General features: G+C 28.6%; 1 protein-coding gene across 1 annotated transcript in view; it reads right to left on the reverse strand.

The window, feature by feature from the left end:
- The window catches only part of LOC147065691 (uncharacterized), a 44373-nt gene extending 19272 nt beyond the window's left edge, over positions 1-25101 (reverse strand). Inside the window, exons 1-2 of the mRNA XM_085956886.1 lie at positions 24988-25101; positions 8735-8880 (exon numbers count right to left, since the gene is read on the reverse strand). The gene's annotated coding sequence lies outside the window, so the exon portion shown is untranslated. The remainder of the gene's footprint in view (positions 1-8734; positions 8881-24987) is intronic.
- Between the last annotated feature and the right edge of the window lie 2600 nt (positions 25102-27701).

Below are 27701 nucleotides of genomic sequence, written 5' to 3' on the forward strand. Positions count from 1 at the left end.
TACATTATATTTTATGGCCATATTTATTATTAAAATTTAGTTTATTAAGTTTTAGATTTTATGTGGTGTAGATTTTTGACTAATTCATCGTTTTAATATTTTTTATATATATTTTAAAAAACATTGATTTTTTAAAAAATATAAATGTGTATAACTTGAAATCCTTTTTATTTATATCAAATTTTATTTTAGGCATGGTCACAATATTGAAGCTCGAGTTGATATAAATAAAAAGGATTTCAAGTTATACACATTTATATTTTTATAAAAATCGATGTTTTTTAAAATATATATAAAAAATATTAAAACGATGAATTAGTCAAAAATCTACACCACATAAAATCTAAAACTTAATAAACTAAATTTTAATGATAATTATGACCATAAAATATAATGCAATAATAAGATTTGACCCTGCAACGAATTCACATTTTATTACATTTTTTTACAATTGTAAGTTTATCTTTAAGTTTAAAAAAATTAAAAAAATCTTTTTAATGTTTTCGGATACATATTTATTAAATAATACAGTTGAAATTGTAAATTATCAAAAAAAAATCTCAAATTGCAAGCTTCGTATATTTCCGCTAGGTTCTCTGCTGGCATGCGTCTCCCCCTTAATGAGATAAATAAATTTCTGAGACTTTTCCAAATTATTTTTAAACAATCTAAATTAATATAGCATAATAATAAAATGTCTCTGCCAAACTCTTTTTTCTGGTGACTCCAAATAAAAATCCCCCAAAAAATAAATATACGTAGTAGGTACTTTATGAATAAAAAATCTTTTAATAACAATATTTTTTATCAATATACTTAGGTAAAACTGATTATAATTTAATGAGTGAGAAGATTACAAATAATTACAAGATAAAAAGAACTTTTTATATACAACGTTTTTAAATTTTCTGTTGAATTATTTTGCTCAATATACTCAAACTTGTTCTTGATATGAAGTAAATAAAAACAAACAAATATAGAATACTGAAATGTCATTTTGATTTCAATAGTAACGCACGTATAATATATTAATAATTTAGTTGCTAGGACCACTCCCTAGCAACCAATATTAGTGGATTGGATTACGGATTTCTTCCGAAATAACTTTTCATACAAAACAGGATTAATTGAAAATGAATTCAATTCTGCTTAAAGATGGCTAAAAGTATTAAAAGAATGCATTGGCATCGTGTTCTGATATATTCTAAAAGTTTCAAATGTCTAGTTAGTCGGGAAGTTAGTTAAAAATCGATTGCAAGATTTTTACTGGACAAACAACCACTGGACAAATATGAATACGAGCTAATAAAAACGTTGTAAAAAAATAGACAAGCCAAAACGCAATGATAATCGAAATGACAACAAAGGTTCAATAGCTGTAGTATATTATATTGACTACAAGCCGGAATCCAAAATGTTGAAAATTCTAACTCAAGGAAGTGATGCTTTGTGCACAAGATCAAATTTTTTTTCTCTATTAATGTTTCACTTGTACATATTTTGATAATCAAGTGATGAAAAATACTTGTGAAATTATCCAGAGTAGTTTTTTACTGTGGTCTGCACTTTTGACAAAATTTTCGCGGCACACAGTTTGGCAGACATTGGTCTAACTAGAAAGTAAAATAGTACATAATAAATTGACCACAGCAAATGTAAGCGTAGGCCGTAGACAATAGACTGATGTTGTATTTTCAGGATTTTATTACCATTTTTATTTGTTTACTTGTTGTTACCCGACTAATATGTTCATGTAGCGGAGAAGTACAAGATGCAAACACATATTCTGAGAATGCCCTGAAATGTGAATCGAAAGGGACGAGATATTCAAGTCGGTCCAACCTGTTGTTGGGCCCATCAGACCATCCAACCTGGTTGACAAAAAGGCCGATTTTATTGTTTTAAAAATTGCGGCATCATACTGCCAACTTTAAGATCTCTTCACTTAGATCATTTTGACAGTTTTTTATTAGCATGAGATTTATATTTTATTATTATTTATTGTCTGTTTCCCGTACTCATCTCTACCATAGACAATCTTAATGTTATGCAAACTCAGTCAAAGTACATCTTGAGTGTATGTGACCTCAGTTTTGGGTAACTGCTAATGAGACATTTCCAGACATATACTACTGGTGATGCTTCACAGCCTAACATAGAGCACTGTGACATGACTAAATTAGATCGGGTGTGGTACAGGGCGGCTTAGCTTGGAGGGATCTATATTTAAGTTGTTTACTTGGCAAGGCATATTTTTTTGATCTCAATAGTTACGGTCATTTATTTTCGGTACGATTGCTTTAGGTGAAATATTATATAAACAGTTTACATTTAACCGCTGTGATAACCCTATCGATATGAAACAAAAAAATTGTGCAGTAAAAAAAATGATTTAATAATCAAATATTTTTTTTTTGGAGAAGACATTCGAAGAAGAATGTGTATTGAAGAAGTATTAGTAAATTTACGCAATAGTCTTTATATATAACCTTTTTTATATGGATTATTAAAAATAATTGATGGGTAAAGATATCACGATGTTGTCAAATGATTATTTGTAATTGAGAATATACAAAGCTATATTAATGGTGTCTATCAATAAAAATTAAGTGTGAAAATGAATAATTATTGTATACACATTTTTTTATGCACTCAATATCTTTAGTTTGAGATTTACAAAAAAAAACTTTATATTCATGTAGTACAAAAAAACTTGGTGCAGGCATGGCATGGCATGTTTTGAAAAATAAAAATAAAACTTTTCACCCATTGATATCTACAACATTTTTTTATAATTGGTTAATATAAAAAAAACACTGTGCTAATTGCTGATAGCTTAAAGAGTTTTCATCAACTGGTAAAAAGGGTTAAAGAGGTCAGCAATTTTTATGGTTTAAAAATGAACCTCCAGAAAACAAGACTTTTACTGAACATACATAATTTTGAGAACACAAAAAATATATTATAACCAGTAGAAAATTTTTTTTTGAAAAAAGTAAGCCACCCAACAGGAAACAATCGTGTATCTCTCGGGTTTCGCGCCCATTGGCCCCGCGTGTCCGCTTCTGAAACCGTGGGTAGCAATTTAAAATCCTGTATCTAACAAATTCACATGTTATTTTTTCATTATCCATGTATGTATGTTTACATACCATGAAACTATTAAATTGACTAAATGATTGACAACCATTAATCCTAGAATATTTTTAACAAACCTAAATAATAATAATTGTATAAGAAACCATTTCAATAACATTCTATGTACGTATAAAAAATACACAACATACAATACAATTAAATTATTTGAAACTCATTTTATAATGTAACTATCACATTGTTCTATGGATCTTCACCTCGTCAATTAATATAAAGAAATACAGGTTTCACAACATTACAAAAATAAATTATTATTTCAAAATATTTAAAAATTAGAATTATATTGCATGTATTGAATTGAAAATACTTCACACCATGTGGCAAAATAGCTTTCATAATATTTTTTAATTGAACTTTCCGCACAGAGCTGTCAATTGATAGTTTTATATCAGAATAATAAATTGTTTGCGTCTTTCAATAGAAGTGTTAAAAGCAAAATATTTTATTTTTCATTAATTCAATCAACTGTTTCGAAATAAATCTTCAATATTCATAACCAATGACTAAAATTTCTTGTAAGGTACCTAAGTAACATTCCATACAAAACTAAGTGGTTATTATTATCATTCACACAGTAAAATTAGTAACATTATTGTTTCGCTCATGGAAAGACTTGTTATGTTTTATGTAAGTATGCATCCATAATAATTGTCATTTGAAAGTGCGAGCTATTTGACGGACTTATGAGACGTATACTTTCCTTCCTTGTGTGGTCGTGCGAGTTTGTATTAAATAAGTTATTATTTTTGAAAAATATGTTTTAAAATTGTCTATTGTCACAACGTGGTCTGGCGGTACAAACATACGGGGTGTGAGAATACACAGTTAAGAAGTAGGTGATTTCTTAATTATGATTAATTTTCGTTATTTTTCAAGAATAATGAAAAAGTTTTTTAATTATTATTCAGTAACATTTTTGTTTGTTTAAAATTATTATCCGTAGCGTGAAAATATTTCTATGTGTCAGCAAAGTGTCGCCCGTCTGATGAATTTGACACACGATTGGACAGGTGTCTTGCGGAGTAATATTTTAATTTTAAATAGTCACGGAATATATTAAAAAAGTACATATTATAATATTGTAGGTGTGTATAAAATGAGATAATTATTTGTTTGCCTTGGTTTATAAAATAACCTCTGAAAATTAAAAAAACAATAAATCTTCTCTGTTCTGGCAGAACACACTAACTGAAGAATACTCGTTTTGAGTAATTTGACTTTGAAGTTGTTAAAATGTTTGAAATGGTCTATCATGTGAATTTATTAAGTAATCGTAAAAAGGATGACTTTAAAATAAAGACTGTTTATTTATTAAAAAGGTTTCCAGACGGTAAAGTTTGAAATAAGGAAAATTTTGGTATAACTAACTCAATATGTCATTTCGAATTAGTGTCTTCTACCAGAACAGTGATGAAATATACATATATCAAAAAAATATTCACATAAACAGAATATAAAATATCGTTTAAAAGACTCATATTATTATATTGGTTTCTTTCACATGATGTTTGTTAAAAAACAATTTTCTCATCGCTTTCATTAAATCTTCACACCCACTGTAGTTGTATTATATTTACACATAATAATTGAATAATCGTCTTAGTTTTTGATATTTTTTTATTAAAATTAAAACACTCATCAGATCAATACTAACTTACGTATTAGATTGCAGGATCTTATTTTAAAAGTATAACAAGGTGGAAATTAAAAATGCGAGATTCAAGAAGGATATTTGGAGCTATGTGTGAAGCGAGCTGTAACAAGAAGCCGTGAATTTTGAGCTTTACAATAATGTATGTATCGTCTTACATTTAAAATAAGAAAGTCAGTTGGGCAATGCAATATTATAAAAGATACTTAAACACAAAGCAAAAACTAGAGTAGTGATCTTATGGAGAGTAAGTTTATTTATGTTTGTTTATAGTTTGGCTGTTTATAAAAATATAAATAGTAGAGTTTAGGATAGCGTATGATGGTTACAGTAGAAACAATAAAGAGGAGACATGTCATTGAGGTAGTCTAGCTAGACCTATAATATGCGTGCAAATGATAATGATGAATATGAAATATATAAACCATCAAAAATACAGTAAATTTCGATCGAATGTTTAAGATTCATGTGTAATTAATATTGAGTTTTTTTCAAACTTAAATTTCACTAAATAAACATCTTGAAATGCATTTTGCATTCATTATACTTAGTATTTGAAGTGATTATCGTATCAATTTGATGACGACTTTATTTTAAAGGTTCTATTGAGAACAGAGACTCTTCAATTAATTACTTTTAATTTTTACTCAAATTATCTTTTTTGTATGATAAAATTGGTGTTTTGTATAACATAATTAATACAGGTTTTTGAAAAATACACAATTTAAAAAAAATTTAGAAACATAGATACATATTAAAAAAATTTTAGATAAAAATATACTCAAAAAAACTTAGGACTTTAAAAAAAGTATATTTCTAAGATTTCTCAATAAAAATAACCATACATTCCGTACGTATAATTTGTACCTATAGAATAAAAATGATTTTTTGTTATATTTTTGAGATTCTTATTTTTTATTTAATTATAAATAAATTTTAATTGTTACAAAACATCCAACTTTTTGTATACTTTACTAATTTTCCAATCCAGTATAGTATAGTACTTACATAATATAATACACTCTCTTGCATAATAGGTACTATACACTCAATCTAACATGCAATTCGTATTATAAGTAGGTATATTGATTTATTATGAAAAGCTTTTCTATCATACTCATCACTATATTGTCGGCAGCTTCAAATCACAGGGTTTTTAGCAATGGCTCGTTATTATATTTAGGAACCGGTTGTAATGTCAATCATTTATCGTTATAATCATGCATAAGTTGTGCAAACTTTTACATGTCAATAGTTAGTATTGATCTCACTAACAATGGTACATATTATTGAAAAAGCTAATGAACTGACACGCATATGTACATATATTTTTGAGCTTCTTATAATGCATTAGCAGTTTGACCCCTATGATTAAAATGCGTGTCTATAATATTTATTTCAATCATTTATAATATTGGTAATTGTACGTAGTACGTCACGTTTTAATAATAATTATACTCAGCCCACATATGGATATTAAAATAGTATGTTGTGCAATACGTAGGCATCAAATATACTCAATAATTATTAATCGGCCTTTCATTTCATTAGTATAGTTTAAAATCCACGAATTTATGATTATAACCGACTTCCAGAATTAATTTTATAATATTTTTAAAATGATGTGTCGGTATCCAAAACATTGGTCAAATGGAATGAGTAAATTGCTTATATACATCTGTTAACAAAATTTACCCCCTGTAAATGTATTGTTATAGTACTGGTAATTTACATTTAATTATAAACAACTAGCTATATATTTGAAAATAATAGTATTTCTTTTACAATATCCTCTATGTAATTAACCTGTCTACATATGTGTGATTATTTATTTTATGTGAAGATTTAAATTTATACTGAGCTATTTATTTTTTTTACGTTTTGAATAGGTTTTTATGCGAATTTTCAAATCAAAAAATATTACTATCTATGTTTGACTTTACCACGAAACATTTTTTTTACGATACACGGATTACTTTATAATTCTAAAAAAATATTTAGAACATATAAATAATTATAAAACATATTATTAAGATTCTTAAAGATTTTATCCTTATACTGTTATTCAAACCCTTTTCTATGATTTTTTATAATTTTTATATTTCTGAGCTTTTCCAAAATTATATTTTTTTATGTATAAGAATATTATGATACATAAACTTGTGAATGCCTAATATGTTATAAATTGAAAGTAATAACTTAACTCATTTAGTGCTAACACCACGACTGGCGCGTTTGGAGTGCTTGGCCATTAGATATAATTAACGTGTTATTTAAATGTGGCAATTAAAAGTTCAGCAGTGATTACTTATATTATGTTATTTATTAAGCAATTTTTAATGTTCACTACGTACACACTCAATTATAATTAATGAAAAAACGTATAAAATATAAAAATAATTAAAAAATAATAAGCCCTAGTTAAAACAATTAATTATTAGGTGATCTCTCAGTTATTTATACCAGGATTCGATATTACAAATAGGCAACTATATATTTCAAAATTTAAAAAATAGGCTATTTTTTTATTAAAAGCCCAATTAAATGTTTAAATTGAACGTCATCCTCAGTAACCAATCGCAAGAATAATCTAAGAGAATATTATCAAAATGACATCAGTTCAAAGATCAAAGTAGAAAACATGTCATGTCTTACATGCAAGATTTAATTTTAAAGATACGTTTTATCTTTCAAACCGAAACAATGGATAATTACAATAATATATTCAAACTATAATTTGATCGTGATGTTACGAATATATTTATAAACTAATAAATCACACAGTCACTCAATCGTATTATGCTAATTTCAAAGATTATTGAGGTGATAACCTTTTGTAAGTATGAACTGTAACTTGCATGTTAAATGTTACGGTAAATAAAATTAGCATTTTAGCGATATTGTAGGGTAGAAAGCTTTATCTCTGTTTTCAAGCTTATATTATTGAGACATATTATATTCATATTTGATTGTTATCCATTTTTTTTAATATGACATTTCAGATAATAGGTATCTTAAACTTTTACTAATAAAAAATATGATTGCCGAAACAATTTGATACATATATTTAAGAGAATAAAAACCTAGATAAATAAGATGTATATTTTATTCTTTTGGCTCAAATAAAAAAGAAAGACATAGGTTATCAAAGAATAATAATAAATGAAAGCAGGCACATATTGAGTTAATTATAAAACAACGATAAGTAGATCCCTGTGAACGTTTTAATGTATCGAAAAAGATTATCCTTCACTACTAGATGGTGCTGTACGGTTTTGAAAACTGCTTAATCCAGTAACAACGATAAGCAAAACAAAGAAAGCGGATGTTAGTGGTGTGAGCTTGTCATCCAGTAACATAAATCAATTAAATAAGGGTATAAAAATGAAGATTCTACGAAGTCTATAAGTATTGAAGTCTATAATTTCTATATTAGGTAATTATATAATATCAATAAATAAAAAAATGTATTTTCCTGTAAAAATATTTGATTCAACCTTTAATTAAATGAACTATTCCAGTGACGATTTAGGTGGCCATTCGATATAATGAGCATGCTATTTAAATGTCGTAATTAAAAATTATTTATCTAGTCAGCTGTCAATGTGTTAAATACCTATTGTAATATTAATTAAATAAACGACAAAATGTTTTGAAAACTCTCAGAATTAAAATAAATTATCTTTGAATCATTGCGGCCCTCGTAGTCTAGTGCGTAAGGTACACGCCTTTTACCCGGGGGGGCAGGTTCGATCATGGGTGAGGTTAAAATATATTTACATAATCTAATATATAAGTCAAGCCTAGAGTAATTGGGCTCCACGGTTTCTTGTGGTGATAAAGGTGATAAAGAAACAAATTAAAAAAAAAATATCAAATAACCAATATATTTTACTTATGTTTTAATTAAATATCTTATTGTTTTACCCGTTTCGGTTGTTGTTGTTGCTGCTGTTGTTGTGCTAATGCCGCGATAGCATTGCCTCCATTCCTGTTGCTAACTGAACGCCTCTTGCTCGAGTCTAAATTACTGAGAGATTGGCCAAAACCAAGCTCATCACCAACGCTGAAACCTGAAAATAAGAATAATACACCATGGGTTAATAATAATCTAAAATTCATAATATATATTTTTTAAATTTGGAATCTTTTTATGCATTTGAATCTTTTCCCTGACTGAAAAGACGTGCAACATGGCAATACTCAGTGATAAGTTTGATTAAGGGATATTAAAAAAAATAATAAATATATTATTTTGGGAGTAGATATTATCTATCTATAGTATTTGAATAAACCTTATATTTATTTATTAGAAAGAGTATTATAGCATTACAGCTAATGATCAATGCGCCATAAAACATAATTAAGTACAAAATTATAAGTAGTCATAAATGAATAAAAAAGACTTAATTACGAATAACAACCAATATAAGACACAAAATATGAAGAGAAAGTTAGTTCGTATATGTTAATATTTAAATTAAATAAATTATAAAAACAATTACAAATTTAACTCTACAAATATTATGTAGTTTTAAAAATCAGCCCTTTTGGTGCGGTCCTATCATCACATCTGTCCTGCTATGGGGTGAAGATTGCTGATGAGTTACAAGTGATTTTGGCAGGACAATACAAATTAACACTTGCCAGTATAGACAGATTGTATAATATGAACCGTCAAAAAAGAAGAAAAATGCCTTAAAATAGCAATGGATTGATAGCATACCCAGAAGAAAACTAGTTGGAAAATTGTTTTAATTCCCATTATCATAAGGAAAGAATCCGTATGTACTTAGTATAAAAAAATAATAAAACCTATTATAGCTTTAAACATATGTATTCATTTCATATTTTTAATACCTACTTCAACGAACATGGAGATAAAGATGGTAAAAATGTAGAATTTAATTTAGCGGATTTAAGTAAAATTATTTATAAATCAATTTCTGAGACTGTGGATAGTGAATTCGATTATACTTAAAGCTAAACTTCAGCTGAGGCACGGTCTAAAACGATCGTGACTACGCGTCTAAAACGACGCGTGACGAACAAAACATAATTTGTCATAAAAATTCAACATGCGTCCAATAATGTTATATTTTCTGTTATTTAATTAATAATAATAATAATATATTCATTGACATGTTTTCTTTTTCAAGTAAATACGGAACATTTTTTTAGTCATTTTCACACGATTTAAGAATTAATTCCTCCCACGCCATCCCAAAACAAATTGACGTGCTGACAGGTCGACTATCGCTCTCCGACTGGCAACGCATGCAAAATTACGTCCCACGTATTGCTGAAAATTATTTGCCGTTTCACTGAAGTATGCTCTTAATTTAAATCTAGTGCATCGACTCAATATAATGAGCGAATAGCTAACAACCAGTTTTCGTAAAAATGGAAACCTTGTCGCTATATGGCTTATCTCCACCCCAGATTGTAAAAACACATAACATGAAATTATACAATTATAATGATTTTCAAATTTCAAAATGTTCGATCCCAAGATCATAACATGAATAATAACAGATTTTTAATTTAACTAGAAATTGATGTTTGCCACTTGCTAAGCCTGTTAAGTCCATACTTTTGATCAAAATACATGCACATTGAAAAAACTAGCATCGATTTTTTTGCCTAGACCTAGGATTCGAACCCGGGACCCACGAGTTTATAAGACACGTTACTGCTTAGCGTTGTGATAAAAATGTTCTTATCATTTTCCATACATAAATAGATACACGATATTAATGCTGACAACTTTCATTTTGATGTTCTCTTTTTACTAAATATAAATTAAGGCTTTACCTACACAATATAATATGTTATACCTATCATAATAATATAGCAAGCAAATAACAAATAGGTATGTAAGTAATAAAATACACAATTCCATACGATATTTAATAATTCGTTTGGCATGTAATATTCTTTATATTATTGTCGTATTCCTAATGAAAATATAATATATTGTGTAATTTAAGACATAAGTAATAAATTAGATTCTAAGGCTAATAGCTTTCTTTATTACATTTTTTCATTGTATACTTCGTACATAATGTCATTGTAGATATATCGTAGTATGTAGATAGATCATTATGTATATGATTAAATTTCATTCATAAAATAATTTAATATAAAGGAGAGTAAACTAAATAAATTGATGTAAACCTCAAAATACCGTATTATTATAAATACATGACGTTCTGTGAGTATTTTCATTATAAACCTGATAATATGACACGCTACATTAAGTATATAATATGTGTTTAACGTAAATAGAGATACTTGTTGAAACAACATACATTTTGGAGAGCTGTTTCGCGGTTACAGTTTGCGATTTCATGGTCGCATGAGTTAAAAGCATGTCAAATAATATGGTCGTGCTTCATCGATGCGTATTTAATCAGTGACATACAACAGCTGTTCAAAAATAGCTGTTGTAGCTTCCCTAATTTAAGTTCAAAGTGGTTTTAAGTAATAGGTTAAGGTATTTTTCAATGAACGGTAGCAATATAAAGTACACAAAGACCTCTAGTACTGACAAATTTCAAAGCAAAAAAAAAAAGATTTTTTACTAAAAAAAAGTGTATCCTTATGCATTTTTACAACGTTTGTATTATCTCGTATTCTTGTTTGTCCGGTGGTTGTTTGTCCAGTGCAAATCTTGTAATCGATTTTTAACTAATTTACCGACTAACTAGACATTTGAAACTTTTATAATACATCAGAACACGATGCCAACGCATTCTTTTAATACTTTTAGCCATCTTTAAGCAGAATTGAATTCATTTTCAGTTAATTCCGTTTTGTATGGAAAGTTATTTCAGAAAAATCCGTAAAAAGTAAAAGACTATTGTTGGTTGCTAAGATGGTGGTCCTAGCAACTAAATTATTAATATATACGTGAGTTACTATGGAAATCAAAATGAAATGTCAAAATGACATTTCAGAATTCTATATTAAAATTGTTTGTTTATTTTTTATTTACTTCATATCAAGTACAAGTTTAAGGATATTGAGCATAATAATTCAACAGAAAATTTAAAAACGTGTATAAAAAGTTCTTTATATCTTGTAATTATTTGTATATACATATTGCATTTGTATAATTTACTGCTGTACATACGTATATACTTTATGCAATGTTTGTTCGTATATTTGGAGGCCCTTTTAGTGTACGTATAATTGTATATGCTCACAGTGACCGATTGGTAACGTGTCGGCTTATAATGCGGTGGCTCTCTGGATCAAATCTCGGGTCTGGAAAATTTACTTGTAGTTTTTTCAATCTACGTTTAAGTAGATCTAACAGGTTGAGTAAGTAGCTACTGTCTATGTCTCGTGACAACAAGAACCTGTTAATTCAATTTCCGCTTTGTGTAATGTAAATACCTAAAAACCCTAAATAATGAAAATATATTTGTAAGGTTCTGAATCAAATTTATCACTTTATGCGCTACAAGGAATACCATGACTATATTATAATATAATATATTATAAATTACATTTTATCAATTAAATGGCACTATTTTTCAAGTCCACTGTCCAAAACTACTTGCAAAATTGATGTTTATGCATAAACAAGTTATTTAATTTACAACATATCATTATGACGTATTAATTTATGGTGGAATGAAAAAGAGAAAAACCATGAACTGGAGAACCTTTTTTTAAAGCCTACAATGAGAGGAAAGAATGCCATATAGTAAGATATTGCAGATTCTTAGCGGATGGGTAACCAGCGAAAGCAGCCTAGAGATAGACTATAAAAGAAATGTGGAGGAAGCTATACTCCGCTCTTGAATTAAGCGCGAAGAAAGAGGGGAAAAAGAAAGCTATTTAATATATTATGTCCAAGTCTTATAAACTTTATAGATGGAAAATGTACATTTTCTACTGGAAATCAATAAATGAACTTTAATTTATGCAAAATTAGCATAGGTATAATGTCCAGAAGGTAATTGATGTTAGAATGCTCGCTACATGTTCTTCGTTCTTTTCTTTAATAAACATGTGTGTTTAAATTCAACTGGTAACCTAATTAGTCGGACAATAATTTCCTGACAGCCAATTCTTAAATAATATTGCATTAAGGAAATACAAAGTATTTTTCAATACATACCGTTTATCGGACGAAATTTAATAAAGTTGGATATTTTTGGTAGGTTAGTTTAAACAACTTGTCAAAATTGTACGGAATATGTATATGCCATTAATATTCCATATTTATTTTTATCATAAAGCACATTTATTATAAAATGTAACCAATAATGAATATTATAGTAAACGTCTTTGTTTAAAATTGAAAATAAGACCATATCTTACTATAGATCTTACATACTTACGTAATTTGAAAGCACATCAGATATCAAACCGAATACAGTAGATGCGGGTTCGCATCCCACTAAGCATAGTATTTTGTAAAAGATTTGTTTTCTATTTGGTGTTTTAAAATTATTTATATTCAATTATTATAAGTGTTAACATTCTCAAATCCAATGAATTATTTGTTGATGAAAACAAATATATTATGTACCTACTTACTCTCTATTCAAATTTAAAATTTAGTGGTATTTTTTGAGAAATTGTGAAATATTCTGTAATCTATATTTGCCATGATTTATGTTTTTTATATGATACCATATATATATATAATATGGTTAAATATATTAATAACTCAAGGTGTATTTTTTGTTATATGATCATGAAAGAATAATGATGTCTAAGATGAAAAAGAAATGACATCTATAATAATGGCGTAAAGGTATACCAGGGAACTCAGAAATAATGGGAACTGAAATACATAACGGGTAAGGAGTAGCCGGCAACCGATCTCGAGTGCGGAAGAATACGGGATAAATACTTGTCAAGAATACGTCATACGTCGAATACTGACAACTGCTCTCGGTTTATGCATTGACGCTCAGTCGATATTGGTGTATTGCACACACTATTGCACGTCCGTAATGCGTAGCTTATTTTTGTAGGACACACACATTAAAAGCCCTGCGTCAAAATTTAGTGTATAGAATATAGCTTATCGAATTCTATTTATTACTCTGTTATGTGAGCTATACCTTTTTAATATACGCAGGTATCTAGTTTATTTTAAACAGTGTATGCAATCGTGAGTCTATAAAGCTTCATAACTACTTATCCATATTATTACTAATATAACATTCCAACAGATTAACTAGATATTAAAATATGTATTATTATCTGTCAATATTTACAACACAAGAATAAAATACATTATTGACGGAGCCAATGATTGTGCATAATAAATCGAGTAGATGTGATTATTGCTTTTAATACCTTGTTTTACTATTTACTACTTGGTTAAAGAAACACTGTACACATATTATATACTACATCTAATTTTCTTGTTATTGCTATGTTTATTCTTAATCTATAAATTGCCAACACGATTCTTCATTGAAACTTGTATCTTAGTAGCAATTTATTGTTATAAAATTACTATGAGAAAACAAATAACCAACGTTAAAACATATTATGATAGAATACATATTAATAGAACAATAACGCAAGCTCGATAAAATTTTTAATTAAACTAACAATATTTAAAATGAATATGATACACAACGATTTAAAAAAAAGTATATATTATATCGTCACCTTGATACTACAACTAGATACCTTGTGAGGGCTATGATCATTCATTGTTATCATGTGTGTGAACATTGCCGACTCAAGTAGAAAGCCGATACATTCACAACGACTGGTCCTACTTTTTCCGCCCCTCCCGTTGTTGTCGATGGATGATCTGTCATTGTCTGTCATTGTTCTATAGAGTGCTCATACTGACGCGTCTATCGTGTTCACACAGGGAATGGTTTGATTTGGATAGATGAGTGACATGATAAATAATACACTAGCATTTAGACACCTTCTACAAATGTAATGCATAGATCAATCTTACATATTTTTTGGAAATAGATATTACCACCGGTTTTTGTGTGAAGGACTAGTCTGACTTTTACAGCTGATGAATAACAGGAATGTATGTTATTTATTAATAACACTGATAGTTAATATATTTGATGTGAGATTTTTTTATTAATTCAATTTAAAACGAGAAAGGGCGAATTAATATGTCAAGCAATCTGGAATCTGATTTTGACAGCTGAAAAGTGGACCACTCGGTGCTTGTGCAAAAAGTTATGCTCAGGTTCTATAAATCTAAAGATGGCGGTGGTGTGAATCATTTCACTGCTGGCTGAAAGCCTGTTCAAGCAGAATGTATTTTTTTGGGTATAACCACATACATCACACGCCTCTAATTATTTTTTTATCCAATTACATATTGTCACTTCAATACTATAACTAGACAACTCTGATTTAGTCATTGTTGGGAAAATGAAATTTAAACCTTACTTGATTAACCTAAATTTAGGCTAAAATTATTATTTGAAATAAAAATGAAAAATTGTGTTCGTCTAATTGGGAACAATTAAATAATGTTCAGTTGTATTAAAAAAATATTGTAGTTATATTATGTTCTTTATTTAATGCATTTATGGTTTCAAAGTTATCAAATATTTTTAAACACAAAATTAATATAGCTCCCATTAACTTCTGACTAGATTATTCTACAGTGGCACGATGGATACGGCAAAATCGACTCGCAGTCAAATGATACCAATACCCATGTGAATCGCCCATGCTTCCACTGTATAATAATTTTCCTATACAAATCATCAATATTATTATGTTACACATAATAAATATTGTCAATCGCATGAATATAGACAATTTTAATTTTAATTTTAAACTGGAACATAAATTATACAATTCTGAGGTAAAAAATGTATGTCTATTTAGTGCGGTGAAATTTGATCTTTGGCGTGACGTCGTTTTGATTTTCTGTCTATCAATAATCTTTATCAATAGTATTACGATTTTTTCAGTACAGATCCAGTATTTATAGAGTAATTATTGTATTGATAATGATTTTGAAAAAATAGGGAGCGGACTCATTATTTTTTTTTAAATAACAACCTTGCACTATTTTATTTAGCACTACACCACACTGGTTTATATTATTATTAAAAATAATATTAAAAAAAAATGTATTAAGTATTATTTTTAATTGTGTTCTATCCAACTTTTGTAAGAGGGATACAAATAGTAAATAGATACACAAATCAAAAAACAATTCGTTGATTTGAATATAGATACATGATAGTATCATTATAATTATGAACAAAATACATATTGTGGAATATTATCAGATACTCTTCTCTTGAACGCAGCATATGGCTAGCACACAATACTAATTACATTGCTTTAGTGTTGTTAATGAATCACCTTAATCGTCGCGTGAAGCAGTTATATTCCGGACGATGCACTTGTAATACAATAATTGTTTAATATACATACATATTATTATCATAGTACGTCGAGTCGAAATCGTGATTTTATGCTAGAGTGACCTCAACAACTTACTTAGCAAGGACGTCTCGCCTTTCTATTAAAATTAATTATACTCAGGCCGGTCAAACAACGTACTGTGTATCACTCCCTGGTATTGGACTTACGCGCTTTTACTTGTCATAATAATAATTAATTATTGAAGATCTTGTTTTGATTTATTTTGTATGGATTGTGTGGGAAATTTTGTTCCTAATAGCCTTACAAGGAATTATATTTTAATTCAAATTTGATCATGGTTTAAGATAATATCGATTCTTAATTGAATTACTAAGGCATGATGCACGTTTTGGTAATTATTATATTAAAAAAACATAATATAAAAGTTTCCTTACCACGATTCTTATATACTATGAATGTATTCAAAACAATAATAATAACCTTTATCTTCTTTACAAAAGTTGTTTTTTTATAAAATATACTTTAATTGAAATGAGGATCTAATAAAAAATGCAGGGCTTCAAACCAGAACTGAACCGAAAACCGGAAAAAAACGTTATTTTTGTCGGAACGAAAACCGGAAATGAACCGGGAAAAAAATCGTTTTTTCGGTACATGTTCAAACAAGCGCGTTAGCATGAACTTACTCCCCACTTCGGTCGTCGTTCAGTTGTCGTGACGCACTTCGACATAATTCTCATAATTTATAATATATTATTTTTTTAAATTATGGCTACGGCCGTGTGGTGCATCATAATCATTGGTTTCGGAGCGTGGCACCAGGCTATCATACAAGTACCACAAAATGTTTAAAACTATCGTAAAAATTAAATTTTAATACGGATAAAAACATTTCAAAATTAATCACTCAGAGCTGAACCAAAAATCTAATACCGGAAAATCCGTTATTTTTTCGGAACAAAAACCGGAATCGGGCCTATATATATTTTTTTTTACTTGAACCGGAAAGAAAACCGGTTCGAAGCCCTGGAAAATTGTTCCATTAATCGTCATTTAGAGTTTAGACTACTTAAATTAGTTGGGTTGCATTGTACACTTAATAATTAGGATACTGCATACAAATTGTATCGAATGGGGAAGGCAGAAAAGAGCATGTTGAAATTCACACGTAGAAATGGTGTTAAAAACTATGATCCCATACATTATGATAGCATAGTTAAAGCCAAATAATTAAAATCTGAATAAAACTGACTGAAAAATTATATTATAACAAAAACAAGACACAAATTTATCACATCCTATTTTATTTAAAAAAAAAAAAAAAAAAAAAACTTTTTCTTTGTTTTATACTGGTCTGTAAGTCAATATAAAAAAGGTACCTACATAACGATCGTATTAGGTTTTTTTTACATTGTGTTAATTTGCTCAGATTAAACTAACGTCCAATTCATTTATCTTTATTTCTAGAACAACTCAAATGTATTGCTTATTTTAAACCATATTAAAAAATATAATCACTAAAGCATTTTTACAGTCGGAAGCCAACAGCGGTGGAGTGAGGTTGTACAACTTCGCTTGCGTATTCGGGACGCTATTCGCCTGGTTACTCGCGAACGGTTATAAATACGGGATACAACAAAAATAATATTGTTTGTAAATGAATTTGACAATAAACTCAACATGTGTGGTCCCATGTGATTTTGACAATCAGTGCCAGTGCTTGAGAAAAAGTGAAAAATATTTATTGTTGCACGGATAGTGCACTTTGTGCGGGGAGTGCGTCAAACGCTGTGAAGCGAGGGGTTGTCCACACTGTTTTTTGTTCACACTGTTGCGCGAATTCCAAGACCGCGTGAACGGCAAAAGCAATAAAATGGAAAACACCACGATGGAAGTGAATGAAACCAAAAAAACGAAAAAGAAAAGAAACGATGATGAAGAGGAAGTGGTTGGAGAAAAAGAAGAAGAATGGCAGACGGTGACCTCTGGAAAAAAACCCAGAAGAGACTCTGGGGTCACTCCAAAGGGAAACCAAAACATCGTCATGATAGCGACGGGAAGTAAAATTCCATTAAAATTGAAAATAGCGCAGATGCTGCATAAGGCAGGAGTAAAAGTACAGAAAATTTACAATAAAAATTTAAAGACGTACATCCAAGTAGAAGACGAAAAAGAAGCAGATAAAGTGAAACAAGCTGGAGAACTCAAAGATCTCGGTTTTGTGACCAAAGAGAATGACTCCTGCTCTTATGGAGTAATAAGAAAAGTCGATATTGATATGGACCTCCAAGAACTGCAAATGGAAATCAAAAGTGATGCAAAAGTAATCAACCTTAAGAGGTTGACAAGAAAAGGTGATACAGGAGAGCTGACAAAGACCTCGTCAGTCAGTATTAAATTTGGGGAGAAAATATTGCCGAGAACAATTTACATATATGGAGTCTCTTTTGCTGTAGAACCGTATGTATTCAGGGTTATGCAATGCTACAAATGCTGGCGATATGGGCATATCGCGAACAATTGCGGACGTACAGTAGAAACGTGCCCTAAGTGTGGTGAAAACCACAAAACCTGCGAAAAAAATGAGGAAATTACGTGCATCAATTGCAAAGGTAACCACGCGGCAAACAGCCAAAAATGCCCAAAGTGGCAAGAGGAAAAGAATTGCAAAGAAGCAATGAAAAAAATGAACATACCTTTCAAGGAAGCAAAAAAAAATATGTTAAATAATAGCTATGCTGACATATTAAAACAAAAAAAAATCGTAGGAAGAGATGAAAGCGAAACAATTCAAAAAACTAAGGAAAACAAAAAGAAAGAAGAAGCGGTGGTAGAAGCTTCAGGCTCAACAATAATATCTACAGGTAGTAGCGTAAAGCCTACAAAAAATAAGAAAAATTCAAAGGGGAAGACAGAGGTTAACGCGATGGGAGAAATTATGAAAGTCTTGCTGAAAGGGGGAGACTGGCAGCAGATCATTAAACAACTAATAATTAAAGCAGTGGACTGGGTATGCAAACAATTCAAAGAAGGACACTTAAAGGAAATTCTAGGGGAGGTTCTGGAGCAAAATGGATAATAAAAAACAAATTAGGATTTTACAATGGAATGCCAGAAGTATGAAGCAAAAAAAGGATGATATAGAACTCTACTTAATAAGACAAAAAATTTCAATAGCATTAATCTCAGAGACTTGGCTGAGGTCTGAATTAGACTATCTGAAATTCAATGATTACACGATGTATCGAAAATACAGAAGGGATGGATACGGAGGAGAGCGATTCTGGTGCATAAAACACTGGCGTCTAAAGAAGAAAGAAAGAAAGACGGAAGAGCTAGACAAAATAATTATAAAGCCATTTAACAGAATAGGAGTGAGGACCTGATCGAAGGATCCCCTTCTAGAAGAGAAGAGGCGATATGACAGCGAGTCGCAGTCAAAGCCTCGGTAAAATCACAAAAAAAAAAAAAAAAAAGCATTTTTATATAAATAATAATTAAGTTGTCCGCGTTTTTTTATAATGCCAAAATCTTAGATTTATATACCTTATTAGTATTTAAATAAAATGTATTTATTATTTACTTGACAAACAATCGATGTTTTATCTTAAATAAAATCTAATAAACAAATCAAAACCACTGTACACTATAAATGTTTCCAATAAGTTTGAGTAGGTATTGTGACTAGCGATTATCATTTCTGATAGCTTCAATAATAATAATTATGATACATAATCATCTTATATAAATCTATTTCAATATAATATTAAATATGTACTTGTGTGATTATTTGAGTTAGTATTTACTTATAAATGCGTTAAAATACAGTTGTATTACATAATATATAATAAATAAGTGGTACTACTTTAATTATAATAAACTTTTTAATAGTGCATCACATTTGAAAGCACTTATTATATGCAAACAAGCAAAATTTAAAGAATAAACTTTCTTTTCGATTGGTTAATGATTATTTCTGCATTCTGATCTGCATTATTTAATCTTTATTTGCAACTCGAATTAATATAAATAATTTGGCTATGGAAAAAAAATTTCACACGTCAAACTATGCATAGAAATAGATACATTAGTGATGCATAAACTGTATTATATGTGTCCTTTATTATACTGTTATACCTATAATATACCCACTAGAAACAATCACATTTGAAAAAAATACGACGCCCGGCGGGATTTGAACCCGTATATCCACTAGTATCGCGCTAATATGCTTTAACCAATTAAACTACTGGCCTCCTACTTAATTACGATAATTTTAACTAGTAGGTCTTACATGAATTGCTTATCAAATTATAAATTCCCTGTTTACCCTGAAGAATTTTCAAGTAATATATGTTCAATATATTATAGAATGTTATATTCTCCGATTTTGTGAATTATTCGTCGAATAAAAGATGTGGTTTTCATATTTTTTTTTCAAACCGTGTACTTCAGTTAGTTCGATATTTTTCACATCTTCTTTTAACGACTAGTGCGGCCTTATTATTAAAACTAAAAGTTAATTTGTGCCCCGAAAGTTTATAAAGATTGCCAACCCTTATTGACTTCACAGTCCGAAGTGGATTTTGGCCACCGTACGGAGAGGTTTCTTATCCGATATTTGTTAACTAGTTGCTCGAACTATTGCATCTATGCTCAAAATGCCTATTCCAAGCTCAGTAATCAAATCTTTTACCTACAATAAAAACAAAGTGTTATCGCTGACCCCCATTTTAACCATTTTTAACTATTACTAAACTTGACGTTTACATCAATTTTCGTTACGAGAAAAAATAACTAAATACCATTCATTAAGAAATCAAAAGGCCAATGAAATTATTAAAATAATAATGCTAATGTCTTCATATCATAACCATAATAATTGAGTCTGCCTAATGACTATCTGAAATGACTTATTTTTTGAAATCTCTAGTCAGCATAACACTATTTTGCTATATGAACATTTTATACGTCAACAATTGAAAACCATATTTAAGCTTCATGGTGTTACGCTCTACTTCATCCTGATATACCAGACATTTTGATTTCTATAAAATTATGTATTTCTCTTTGGACCGTAACTAATTTTTTTGATATGTGGAAAAAATGTGCTGACCAAAATGAGATCTTTTTAGTAAAAAAAATCTTGTTGTTAAATATTGTCAACTATAAATAATTGGCAAACACGCATTTACTATCAAATAAGATTGCTACAATACAAATAGTAATGATATACCAAAAAAATAACAAGATAAAAAATATAGACACAAAAATAAGTTGAAAACGAATTATTTTTAATCCATTTGTATTCGTAGGTCCTAGGTATAGAACTTAATTTAGACATTACATATTATCTGGGTACCATTCAGTGTTCCCAAATAAGCATTTTTCTTGTCAAATCTAGCATTTTTGATTATTCATCTAGCTTGCAAAATTCACTTCTGGTATGTGGTGTTAAATTTAGCGTTTTTTGATATCAACTTCTCATAAAAAAGCCAGAATATTTGCGAAAAAACAACATGCCTTAAAACAGTCTTCTGATTTTCAAACAAAAGATTCTAAAAGTGGTATTTAGATAGACCATGGTGCATACATCGCTACCACGAAGTCTACAAGGAATTTGAAAAACCAATCAAATCCAAACCATAAATTTTTTTCGACTAAACTGGGCCTAAACAAATGGAAGGTCCTGAAAGTTTTTGATGTGAAATTGCAAACCCATCTGGGCAAGGAGTCTTGGAAGACTCAAATTTCGTTGGTTGGGTGGCTTGACTCAGGATGCAGAGCAATTGGATCCCCAGATTGGAGGAGGATTGCTGAGAATAGACCAAACTGGGTAAGATAACTCGAGGAGGTCAGGGTCTTCCCTAGATGTTGCGCCACGAATAATGATGAACATTATGTTGTTTTTTAATTGTGTAATATCTATTTTTCTCTATTATTATTATCTTTTGAGAGCAGAGTTTTGAGAAGTTTGTTTGGGGCTATTAAAGAAAGAATCATTTTGGAGATCAAGATATAATGAAAAGATGTACATACTGTATGAGGGCGAAAAGATCACGTGGCATATAAAAATGCAGGGACTGCACTGGATCAACCACGTGCATAGAATGCCGGAGGATATATTGGAGAGACGGGCTATGTATATAACCCCCGATGGAAAGAGAAGACCTGGACGGCCGAAATTGAGATGACTGGACTGTGCCACGAGAGACTTAAAAATGCTCGATTGTGTCGGTGCTGGATCGCCCAGGATGGAGGAAGTTTTTGAAGGAGTCAAGACCCACCAAGGTTTGCAATGCCATAAATGATGATGATGTTGTTTTTCTAAGTAATAAAATCATAATAATATTTTTATTTATTCTGGCATAGCATTCTCTGTTTTCCAAGAATTATTGTTTTTTATTAACAGTTCTTCATCTATTTCCCAGCTACTAAAACATGTCACAATGGTTAGAATTAATATAAGTACTCATATATCTGTCTCAGCACGAAAACATAAGAAAACACTATTATCTATATAAAAATCTGCGAGAAACATTTAATAAAATGAACATGTAAAGAGATTTCATTACCCTAATTACTATTGACGAATGAAACTTCTTTTGTGCAATAACATTAATAATTGGATTTTAATTGAAACTCAGCAGCAATAATAATTATTGTGTGAGAGAATGACAAGTGTCGGATATATTTCAGAATACTTTTATATCTAATAAAGTGTGTCAAGTTCTTTGATCATTATATATTTATAAATTTGCTACTATCAGAAGTTTTTTGACTATATTATTAAGCTTCTTAATTGTCTGTAATGTTGATTCGATGATTTAGCAAACTATGACATCCAAATTATCTGGGTATCATTATGAAAGGTTTTATTATTTAGCGTAAATTATCTATAAAACCATTGTGTAACCCAGTAAGTAACATGTATGTTGTCATCTGTTTGATTTGAAAGTTACTTATATGAAAGTATGCAATATACGTTAATATTTTTTATTAACCCTAATGGATGATAAATTTTAATAATATGACAGTTTGTATTCACTATAATATACATTTGACTTAGATAGACCTTAAACAACTAATAAATTATTATTTGTGATAAAAATCCAAAATTGACATAATGTGGCAGTTTTTTTATAATTCGGCTTTATTTTACCGTATTATAAATATAGCGTACTTCAAAATATATATTGTTTTATATTGATTTATGGTCGTATCTTTATTTTATATTAACCAATATTTATGGTATCATCCGGGAGCTCTGGGTTCGATACCTGGTGAGGATACGATATATTAATGTGATTTTTTCAATGTTTGGGTGTTTGTGATTGTTCAAAATTACTAACAACAACCTTATACGTAAAATCAAGGACATGGTTGTTTATAATTACAAAAAAAAAATATTTTTATTTTAATCCATCTCCATGTACTAGGGTCAAATACACAAATGTTAGTCCAGACAAACAGATATAGTGACAGATTTATTTTACATGCAAAAATAATATAAAGAAATACAAGACATTCATTTAAATGCATATTTCCATACGTATCATTTTAATAGTAAATTATATATATTAAGTGTAGGTACATACTATTATAGATACTAACATGTTTTTTTCAAAAGATATTTGAAATATTAGTTGAATTAATTAATTATTTAATGTTGTTTTGTGTCATTGTCTATTACAATATTTTTAAAATCAAATAATGTGATTATAGATAACATATATTATGTTAAATAGTTTTATAATGAATGCTTCTAATATCAATTAAATGATTATGATATAAGAAGCCAGTAATTTTCGACAATCTAATCTTAGCAATTAAGCATGTATACAATTTAAATTGTTATTTCAATACCAAATATTGATATTGAAACTATTTTCATATTATATAAAAAAACTCATGGAAAATTTTCAATGGCATATGCATTACTATAAAAACATAATATATTTTTAACTCTGTATCATTTTTTTTTAATAAATCATTTAAAAAGTAAAAATATGTAGACTTATAATGGTTTCATAAAAATATATGTATAATAGAGTTTAGGTGAGACGAAATTCAAACATGTTATTTTATAATAATATATTTGAATCAGTATTACTTAACTCACAAATAAAACTATGGTCTTCAGTCAAATTATGATACAAGTAATAATTTTCAATATATACACTTTCACCAAGTTTACTGAGATCTAAGATTTCTTAAATATAAATAATTATTGAAATAATGATAATACTTACTGATTTTATGGTTAATTAGGTTAAGTACCTAGTAAGTTTTTCACTATTTCAAGAGATAAATTAATGTTTCAAACTCTTCTAATAATTTAAAACCAGTTTTTCACATATAATAAATTGACCAAATGCCATTTTTGTATTGTATATAATAAAAGAAAAATTGTCATATTATTCAGCTATAAAAAACATATTATACAAAAGATAGAAAGGTGAAAGGTGAAAATAGTGCAAAGGATATAATGAAAAATGTTTTTTTTTGGATACATATTGATAATCATTAATATAATTTCAATCATAGTGATTTGTTAGTAGTCCAAAAATATTCATTAATAGTTAAAGCTGAAGAATATAATAGAAATAAATAAATAATAAAACATAGCAAAGAAAGTAAACTCATATCTGAAAACAATTGATAATGAGTATACAATAATAAGCACAATAAAATAAGCAGTTCAGTAGAAAAAAGATTTTCCGTAATATGTACATATATAATACAATTGTTCGTTTATATTTATAATATATTTTATTAGTATTCATTTTTATGTGCTATTTTTATTTAATTTTATTTACCCAAGCCAAAATGCGCCTTAACGCCCCCTAAGTTCCTCACTCGAAAGAGTCCAGATTTTTTGAAAGCACAGTCCAATGTAAACCCGTAGTCTGAAGCGAAAACACACGTGGCCTGCGATCGATCTGGAACAATATAACGCGGGCTTTTAGTGATTGCTTCTATGAGCTTTAAGCTTGTAATGATTGGGTGAAATTATGGTATTTGATGTGTGTGTAATGTAAACTAACTCTTTATTTTTGTATACGTGTGTTGTTTTAAAAGTACATGTAGTTAGAATGTCGAGGTTTAGATTTTTCTTTAAACTCTTCTTACTGTATTTTTATTATTATAACAAATATATTATTACAAATTTATTTATTTTTACTATTTTGTTTATTTAAAAAATAAACGTTGTAAAAATCACGATGGTTTTAAATAACTTATTTTTTTAAATTCGGTTGCTAAAACTTAAGGTAGATTATTTTATGAATAATTTACCGGAATTTTGAATAATTCTTGAGAAATATTTTAATATCATTTCATACTTTTATCTAACATTTTGGCCGAATGCGTGTTATAATAATTATAGGTATAGTAAAAATAATACTTTATGCGTGAGTCCAATAGCCTTTAAATAAAGGTACCTACGTGAATTACATTTTAATTTACTTCATAATAAGTTCTAGATCGTGTATTATTTGAAGTCAATCACGAGGGAATATGTTCAAATGATATTTTGTTTCATAACTACTTATACTATACTTATGAATGTTTTTAATGTAGTATCTTTATTCAACCTGTCCACTTTTAAAAACGTAAATATATAAATACATTATAGATAGTATAATATTATTTAATTATGGTTTCTTAAAACATGTTTTTTCACTACTAACTTTGAATCAATTTCAATTTATTGTAGTCATTTTATGCTAAAACTAATACTCATTTATTTTTCAAGTGCACTGACTTATCTGATAAAATTCATGTGGAGGAACAGTTCTCATGTAAATAATCAAAGAAAATGGTTATAATTTATTTTAATATTTATGATTATCAACAAACGATATAATTTACAATTATATTAAGTAAAGAAAACGCTCTATTATATAAATAAACTTTCAAAGAAATTATATTTTGTTGAATTCATTAAACGGTTGATATGTTAAAAAGAATCTGAATATTCTTCTAAAGAGTCGATATTGTATTATAAATATAACAAAAATAAACTACTCTACATTCTCAAATACAAGCTCTTGGCCAGATAATAAATAAACTGACCTATTACAAAAATTTCATTTCAGGCGAGTCATATAGTATTATGTATAATATAATATCATTATCTTCTAATAACTTTGATTATTTACGATATATATTATGTAGGTTACCTTGCAAATTGTGTCAACATATAATTTCATTAATCTTACGTACGTCTTATTCCATTTTTACATTAAAAATTATGTATTGCTCACTTTATATTCGTATAGGTTAGAAGTTAATTCTATATTATGTCATTGGATAGAAGTATATTTTCTTTTTTTTCTTGTCTGATATCTATTTCATGAACATCTATCAACATTGAACTGTTGTGCCCTCTTTCTAAAATCGTGACTTTTAATAATAAAAACTGTGCGTTCTCTGCATTGCACAACAATTATTATTTAACGTACTCATTGGATTCATAAATTTTCATCAAGTAGCACTTTAATGATAAGATTATACAAAATTCAATGAAGTTTTTTTTTTTACTTTTTTTTATTTGAAAGGAAACGCGATGTACAAATAATATACGTACATTTTTAAATTACATATTATGAATTTAATACACCTTTCAACATTAATAACTAAAAAATAAGACAAAAAACTCTGTTTCAAAATCATCAATATTTGAAAATTAGAAAACGCCAAACAGATAAATAATAAAACTACTACTTTTTTTAATATACAACATTTCACAACGTTTACCGTAACTACATAGATAATCATCAATACAAAGGAATTGATACTAAATGACTATCTAACGTTAGTCTTGAATAATAAAAAAATACTTTAATTACGGTACGTAGTAACCACCATATGCAATAAATTTTATAATGCCGATTGTTTTATTTGTCCGTTTTTAAATTAGACATTAGGTTTTAAAGCCACTAAACGACTACAGGACCACCGAACTAACTCTCTGGATCGATGAATTTACGAATATCAATAGACATACGTGGAGGAAAATAGCAAGGGATCGAAAAAATGGGGTAGCTAGTATAGGCCTTCGCCTAGCAGTGGAGTGGCTCCTGGCTGATTTTGATTATACATATTAAACACAATGCAAGCAAACTAGCGACGTCTATAATAACTCCAGAAATTTTTGCACTAAGTATAGTTTTTGGCATTCAAAATATATGAAAAATGCTAGCGTCATCCAGTGACAATATTAATATTGTCACACATTGATGATTTAATACAAAATATTATATTCTGTGTAGAAAGAATTTCGCGCTCTCAGATAATAAATATGTGATAATATTTGCTTCTTTTAGAGTATAATATCAATTGTATTTATTTATTAAAAAATTTCACAATATTGCACTATCATTGCATGTACTTTGGTCTAGTGCGTAGAGTGGTCATCTAAATGGTGATGGTCAAAACATGCATATTATTTTGGAATGTATGTTTAATACAGTACAAGTCCTTAATGAGTTAGTACAGTTAAGCGAACGACTAAAAACCATTAATCGTA

This window comes from Rhyacophila brunnea, unplaced genomic scaffold (genome assembly GCF_057557595.1).
Source record: "Rhyacophila brunnea isolate RB1 unplaced genomic scaffold, BYU_Rbru_1.0 scaffold_6, whole genome shotgun sequence".
Taxonomy (NCBI): domain Eukaryota; kingdom Metazoa; phylum Arthropoda; class Insecta; order Trichoptera; family Rhyacophilidae; genus Rhyacophila; species Rhyacophila brunnea.